The sequence below is a fragment of the Danio rerio genome, chromosome 18 (assembly GCF_049306965.1).
Source record: "Danio rerio strain Tuebingen ecotype United States chromosome 18, GRCz12tu, whole genome shotgun sequence".
NCBI lineage: Eukaryota > Metazoa > Chordata > Actinopteri > Cypriniformes > Danionidae > Danio > Danio rerio.
The window spans coordinates 2,711,499-2,720,157 of record NC_133193.1 but is presented as its reverse complement, the minus strand read 5'-3'; the positions used below and the strand labels follow the sequence as shown (position 1 = coordinate 2,720,157).

Sequence of the window (8,659 nt, the reverse complement as noted above, 5' to 3'; positions counted from 1 at the left end):
AATGAAACAAATGTATTGGCAAAGCTTTTAAAAAGTTTACATTAAAAAAGAATATACATATACAATGGTACAACATTGTAAACACAAGCAAGAAGGTCGCTGGTTCGAGCCTCAGCTATTTATTAGGTTCAATTAAATCAATAAAAGTGCCCATTTTAATGTTTCAACTTATGTAAAAAAAATGCTTTAATATATTTTTATAATGCAATATATTTTATTATTATATTATTTTATATTACATAACTTCAGAATATATAACTTCATATATTATATCATATCATATATCATATCATATTATATTATATTGTAATTATTATTTTATAATTATTATATTATATTTATTATATTATAACTATTATATTATAATATATTTATTATATTACAATATATTTATTATATTATATTGTATGTATTATATTATATTCATTATATTATATTATATTTATTATATTATATTATATTGTATTTATCATAATATATTTATTATATTATACTATATTAATTATATTATATTAATTATATTATATTATATTATATTAATTATATTAATTATGTTATATTATATTATATTATATTATATTATATTATATTATATTATATTATATTATATTATATTATATTATATTATTATCTTTATGGATGTGGCGCCCTCTATCGACAAGTAAACGACACTAAACATGTTTGTGCTTTTGCATGTTGAACACTAGAGGACAGAGAAGTCCATCACATCAAATCCCTCAATCACAACACACGGAATCAGCTATTCTGAACAATTGTTTTAAAATGTTCAATTTAAAAAGAGCGTAGTCTTGAATACCAGCTCTATTTGTTTAAATAAATAACTACTTTTTTGGTGCCCGTGCTTTGTTACACCAAAAAAAAAAGTGTCAGATTATTTTTTATACATCACAAAAGCATTTGAGGGGAGGCAGTGGTGCAGTAGGTAGTGCTGTCGCCTCACAGCAAGAAGGTCGCTGGGCCGCTGGTTCGAGCTTCAGCTCAGTTGGCATTTCTGTGTGGAGTTTGCATGTTCTCCCTGCCTTCGCGTGGGTTTCCTCCGGGTGCTCCGGTTTCCCCCACAGTCTAAAGACATGATTAAATAACTTTTAGTGTTTTATTATGCCAGAAAAGTGTCTGATGTCTATTAATTGTTTTTATACGATATAATACCAATGTTTTAACTTCAGAAGAGATAATTAAAGTAATGTTAGAATAGCCCTAATTTTCTCTCACAACAAAAGAAATCAGTTGTTATTCGTCCAAAAACGTATTACAAAATATGAAGTAGTTTGTAGTTTGTGTAGTTTTCTTATTATTTATATTTAACAAAACCTAAATTACTACTATACTTTCTTAAATAACAGCTTTATTTGTTTAAATAAATAACTTTTAGTGTTTTATTACGCCTAAAAAGTGTCTAATGTCTATAATAATTAGTTTTATATAATATAGTACCAATGTTTTAAATTCAAAAGACATAATTAAAGCATTATTAGGTAGAATAACCCTAATTTTCACTCACAATAAATGAAATCCGTTGCTATTCTGAACAAAACATCCAAAAACATATTACGAAATATGAAGAAGATCTGATACGACTGGAGTTTCATTGTTGATTTTATTTAACACAAACTTGAATTACTACTGTACTTTCCTAAATACCAGCTTTATTTGTTTAATTAATAACTACTTTTTTGTGACTGACGAAAAAAGGTGTTTAATGTGTATATTAATTGTTTTTTACATCACAATACAATTTATTTTATCTTCTGAAGAGATAATTAAAGTGATAATAGATAGAATAGCTCTAATTTTCACTCACAACACATGAAATCAGTTGCTAATCTGAACAGATTATAGAATATGAAGATCTAAGTGGAGTTTCATTGTTATTTTTATTTAACACAAACTTAAATTACTAATATACTTTCTTAAATACCAGCTTTATTTGTTTAATTAATTCGTTACTTTAGAGTGCCCGTGTTTTTTTGTTGTTGTTGTTTTTTTACGCCAAAAGAGTTTCTAACGTCTATATTCATTGTTTTTTACAAAACAATACCAATGTTTTAATTTCAGAAGAGTTCATTTAAGCCATATTAGGTAGAATAACCCTAATTTCCACTCACAACAAATTAAATCAGTTGCTATTCATCCAAAAACTTATTACAAAATATGAAGAAGACCTAATAAGAGTGAAGTTTTATTGTTTTTTTTATTTAACACAAACTTAAATCACTACTATACTTTCTTAAATACTACCTTTATTAACTTAATTAAATAACTACTGCAAGTGCCCGTGCTGTGCTCATAGGCTGTGGTATGTGCGGACGCGCGCATTGCTCGTGCTTGTGCATTGTAGACGCGCGCTCGGAAGCCGAGCTCCGTCATTTCCTCTCTCCACAGACAGGAGGGTGGGGACAAACAGCTGGTAAGTGATGCCGTGATCCGACCGCCGAGCGGGCTGTTTTTCACACCGATTACCGCCTTTCCCGGAGCCACCACAGGTAGGAATTTCGTCCGTTAACCGCCGCCGTCTCAGAGCGGCCGCGAGCGCGTGTGTTTTGGCGCTTTGATGTGTTTTTCCAATCCGTGTCAACGAGAGCTGCTAACGGCTAACTGAGATTAGCTCCATAAACACTGATGATTTTTGGTGAAAATCGTCCGAATCCGTTAAAAGTGTGGTGTTAAAAGCGGGAAACGACAGAAGGAGGATGTTAAAGTGATATTTGAGCGGCATCAGGCGTGTGTGTGGGATGTTAAGGGCTTTAGGTTCATCTGTATCAGCATTGAGCCGTTTAAACCTCTTCAAAATCTGCTGCAGTCTGACTGACTGATCTTAATTACTCCAATTAACGGTGTAATTAACTGCCTCCAGGGTCCCTAAATTACACCATGGCTAGAGACCCTTCAACGCCCTGAAAAAGCAGTGATACGCTTGACTGCAGCTCTTTAACACCCTAATGACAGCCAACGGGTGTCACACACACCCAGACCCCAAGGGTGACACTGGCGATGGGTCACTGATATTCAGATTGGGGTAGAGTTGGATTTACATACGCACGTTCAGACTTTCTCCTTCACAATATGATTTCAGACAAGGTATTCTTAGCAAATACTTGATAGTGAAATCATATTAGCAGACTATAGTTATCAGTACACCATTGTTCACAGTTAATTAAATAGTGCTGGCGTTGTTTTGAAGTCATACTTGCATGCGATTTCAGACACAATAATCAAAGTAGCGTCACAGGTTGTCACTGTTCAAAACGAACTAATGTGTTAATATTAAACCAACTTCAATGATATTAAGGGTGTTAAAACAGTGGAAACCTCTCGATTTTATGTCAAACAAGAGCAGATTGCTGTTTAGATCAGTGCATTACAATATACACTTGGCTTTTTTGTCATCATATCACTCCATTGAAAATGTGTGACATATACAGTATATAGATATGTAGTCCACAATATGGGGCAAAGTCTTGATAGTATACAGCTGCGGATATGCACATTAATATAGCATCATTTTTGTAACAGTGTATAATAATTAATATCTTTATAGTACTGTGATGGTTGAGTTTAGGGTATTAGTGGAGGTAGGTGTTAATTAAATCCAACTTGTTGGGTAATTTAATAAACTACATAAATAATACTCTTTACAACTACTGTTTTTACATTACTGTGGCCGTTGGGGTAAATTACATGAAGTTAACCCGAAAATAACACTTTGCAAATTATAATTTTGAGACCAGACATGAACAAACTGTCCATACTAAATGTCGAATTGGACTTTCTAGGTTGACTTATTTGTATTTACTGAATAACAAAGCAGCCTAAAATGTTACACATTTTGTTTGAATGTGGAAGTTTGAATACCGTTAGACAACATTTTCATAAGGAGAGTATTTTGATGGATATTTTTAAGAAGCTACCACCAGGAAGAATCTTAAATTATTGATCAAAAATTGAACTGAAAAATCATATTTAACTTTGAATATGTTTTTGTGTGGATTTTATTGAATTCTATTTTATATATTTCGTCTAAGTAACTTTTTATTGTAATACGAATTTGTGTTTTTGTCATGTAATATTTTTATGTATATCCATTTAGCTATGAAATAGCCATAATTTGCTGATGTGGCAATAAATAAATAAATAAATTCAGCAGGGTGTTTTCACACCTTTAGTTTGGAAAAAGTCAGGAAAGTGGGTGTGTCCAGCTCTGTTTATGGGGAGTGTTGGAGGAGGGAAAGAGGGAAGGTGCATAAAAATTAGCATAAAAATGGGAGTTTCAATTTGGGCATGCGCTGATTTTCACAGAGGCAAAACAAACACAGACGCAGAGCAGAAAGACAGGTACTGTTTATATGGAGATCAGTAATCAAATTATTTGACAATTTATTAAATGGTGGACTTTAACTGCAGTTTGGCTCTTTCATTCAGGAACATTTTATTTGTGACGCATGCCCCTTGTGACAAACGAGATATTTGATTCGAGGAATTGCTGGAAGCGTGTATTTTTAATGCAATGTTTGTTAACGCACAGCGAATGAGCGAAAAAGAAAAAAAACTCTGATTTCTCAGTAACTTAAATGCACTCAGTAGATAGTGTCAGAAAGCTGTGTGTGTTATTCCTGTCACAAAATGTGACGGTATTAGTTTGATTGCGGTGTTTACATGTATACGCTCGGAGAGCAGCAGATCTTTCAGCCCATAATATTGTAGTGATATTAACATACTGTTAACTTTAGCAACTTAGAAATCATTTTGACTAAGGTCTGTCTATAAACACTAAAAGATTACTGCTTACGATACAAACTAACTTTACCATCTGAATAAACAAACAAAGACCTCTTATCGCTCACTTACCAAATCTGAAGAGGCTGAACAATCAACACTAACTGGAGCCGTGTCTTTATTAAGAGGAGACAAGCAGCAAATTTGGATTTCACCATTTCCAGATGCGAAAAGCTCTCGAGTAAAAATATTCCTTAGACACGCGAGTCCAGCTGCGCTCTCATAGAGCAAAAATGGAAACAAAACCTTCATTACAGCACATTTATAAACACAACACTGACGACCCGTACCTCCAAACAATTCTACTTATCCCACTTGTTTTGGCAACACAACATGGCGTCTCTCTGCCGTCTGAACACTGTCACAGGTCTTCAAAGCTATCATGCATATTAATGAAGTTACACCGCATACACAATAGAGCTGATTGGTTTAAACCAAATCTTTTTCATGAATGAATGCAGCACACTCAGAGACTCCCAAATACAGACGTCCAGTCTACATGCTGGAATACACACTCTAATCGGCGTGACGCAGCTTCAAAAAATTTTTCAAACCAGAACAACCAATTTGCTCGAAATAACGCAAAAACAACCATTTTGGACTGTTTTGTAAAATATATGTGTCCTTATTGTGTTTATAGCAGCATGGGGCACATATATGAGTGACTGTTCACAGCTCAAAGCATGCGTCTTGGTGATTCGTGACCCTTTAAGCCCGCAACTGTATCTGATCTATAGCAACAACCAAAATATGGTTTATAACTGCAGGTTAAAGGGATGATTCACCTAGAAATGAAAATTTGCCCACTATTTATTTAATCACCTACAAGTAATATCAAACCTTTCTTTTATTCTGTTGAACACAAAAGAAGATATTTTGAAGAATGCTTCCATAGTATTTTTACTATGGAAGTCAATGGTTGCAGGATTTAAACTTTCTTCAAAATATATTCTTTTGTGTTTAAAAAAGAAGTAAAGGGTGAGTAAACGATGGGGTAATTTTCAGTTTTGGCTGAACTATCCCTTTAACTGTGTGTATGATTGACCGCTGTACTGTCCTTGCTCTTTCTCTCTTTCTGATTTGATTGTAATTTATAAATGTGTGCATTTTGAAAAGCTGTTTTGCATTGGTGGTTATTGAGAAAAGCACATTGTGTCATTAATCAGACTTCTTGATTGAGGTATCGATGGCTCTGGTGTGGATTAGTAGGCAGTTCAGTTCTACACAACTAGTCACAGACAGTCTTGTGAGTGTGTCAGAGGATGTGTCAGGAGGATCCAGATTCCTGTAGTGGTTCTAGCGGCTGCAGCTCTCAGAATATTTCAGGATATTTATACTCAACAGCACACCAGTGTAACCCTGTAAGTAGCTTAAATTACACGTTGCAGTGTGAAGTTCACTGTATTTGTCGCCCGTGGATGAAAAAGATTGCCGGAACATTTTTGTTCTGTTATATTTGGATTTGTTTTGATTATTTAAGCTGTGCAAGTTATTGGTTTCATTCAAGGATTATGGGTTTTATGTTGAGTGTTTTGAGCTAAAGGGATAGTTCACTTAAAAATGGATTTTCATTCATGATTTACTCAACATTCACTTGACTTGAACCTTTATGCATTTCTTTCTTCCACACAAATGATGATATTCTTGAAAAATGTTGGAAATCTGTAACTAGGGCTGCATGACATTGGAAAAATCTGTAGGTTTTCTGCGATGCATATTGCAATTTCACCAGATGACTTGAATAGCTCTTTTTGGAAAAAAATAAACCTGAATTAAAGCTGCACGATTCTGGCTAAAATGAGAATCGCGGTTTTTTTTTTGTTTTTTTTATTTTTTTTTTACTTAAAATAAAGATCACGGTTTTCTCACGATTATGTAAAATAAAGGTGTGGTAAAAACAAACATATGGCACAACATCGATAATAATATTATGTGTTGGTCTACTGGTTTCTATAAATAATTCTATTCTACTTATAATAATTCTGATGTTGAATTATTATGTTTGAGATAAATGCTTGCAATCTGTCATATTAGACAATTTTATTCACTGGTAAAATCAGACATTTGCCATTATCAGATTATATTCAACAATATATAGGCTAGAGTAGTTATACTGACATTGTAAACATTAATTTTCATGCACAACTGTGGGTTCGCTATGAAAGAAAAAACAGATCAAATGCATGCCATAATCATAACTCTAAAATGCGATATGATCATTTATTTTTATTTTATTTATTTATTTATTTATTTTAAGGGTTTTCACCTTTATTGATAGGACAGTGGAGATATAGAGACAGGAAAGTGTGGGGAGCAGAGATCGGGGAAGGATCAGCAAAGGACCTCGAGACGGGAATCGAACATGGGTCGCTGCGAGCACCTCGGTGCCATGTGTCGACGCACTAACCACAAGGCTATTGGCGCCAACGCGATATGATCATTTAAATGAAGTGCACACTTTCGGTTTCATTTTGATTGCTAAGCCTAAATGGTTGTTCATACTTCGCGCACGGCTCCCAAACGATCACTCTGTGCCACAAACTGAATATTATTTACAACTTTATTACCTGTTACTCGCAACATATGCAGGTTCTGTACACTAGAGTGAACGCGCGCGCCCTCTTTGTGATAACCAGCAGCTCACGTCACGTGTGATTTCCTGATGGCGAAAACATCATTATATTAAGGCAAAAATAATTTTTAGGTTAATTAAACCTTATAAATACAGTATGTGACTCATTCAACATCATATGGAGGTGTCAATGTCTCTGAGCAATGTGTGTGAAACGATGAAAAGACTCATGCCGCCGCCTTTTCTTCTCTCCTGAACTTGAAAATATGATTGATGGAATCGTAGAAATGCTGGATTAAGATAGTCTAGGGGGTGGAATTGAGATCGCGATCTTTTAACGATTAATTGTGCAGCTTTAACCTGAATAGTCTTAGACCAGTGTCCCATCTCCCCTTTTAATCTAAAGTAGTTTTTACACAGGTGCAATCTTATCTTGAAAAAATCATATATTGCAGATGTTTCAGTCAGGTATTAGATCACGTCACAGTACTGAATCTGCACTTCTACAAAATGATATTCTTTTCTCTCTTGATGCTAAAAAGACGGTGTTACATGTGATGCTAGACCTTACCGCTGCTTTTGATACTGTGGACCATTCTGTCCTACTATCCCACTTGGCCCCTTAGGTTGGCCTACAGGGGCCTGTATTAGAGTGGTTCAGATCTTATTTACTGGTTGTAGTTTCTCAATTATGGTTAGTGTCGTCACTTCTCCATCTGCTCTGTTGACTTTTGATGATGAAAAGTCAACTCTACAGTTTAACAAAGTGACTTTTTTTTGACATTTTAGTAGTTTTAATATAATTTATAAATTAACATATAATTGTAACATATAATTTGTTAATTTTAGTATAATGCCTAAGAAATAATAATATAGAGAAGTATATAAGTCTTAAAAAATAACAGAAAGTGTGATATCAGTTTATTACAAGGTGAATCACCAACCCAGACAATTGTGATATTTTATTTTTCTGTGATGTATATTGCGATATGAATACAATTTTGGCAGATGACTTGAATAGCTCTATTTAAAATTAAATCATGAATTTAAATGGGTTGGAATAATCTTGTAGCAGACAAACAAACTAATTGCATTCCTAAATAGATAAAGTTAAATTAGTGGTCAGATATTTGGGTACAGTAATAGGATATAATATTATCGTGATATTTTTTTTTTCCCCTATAAGGACAATGACGACAATCATGGATCAAAATTCAGATTTTTTAGACATAAAATTCAGATCTTTTATACATTTAAATTAATATGGATACTTGGCTACATCGATCGATAATG

General features: G+C 33.6%; 1 protein-coding gene across 1 annotated transcript in view; it reads left to right on the top strand.

Annotated features, from left to right (window-relative positions):
• The first annotated feature begins 2,397 nt into the window (after window positions 1-2,397).
• Window positions 2,398-8,659, top strand: part of si:ch211-79l17.1 — a 68,843-nt gene continuing 62,581 nt past the window's right edge. Inside the window, 1 exon segment of the mRNA NM_001423511.1 lies at window positions 2,398-2,504. The gene's annotated coding sequence lies outside the window, so the exon portion shown is untranslated.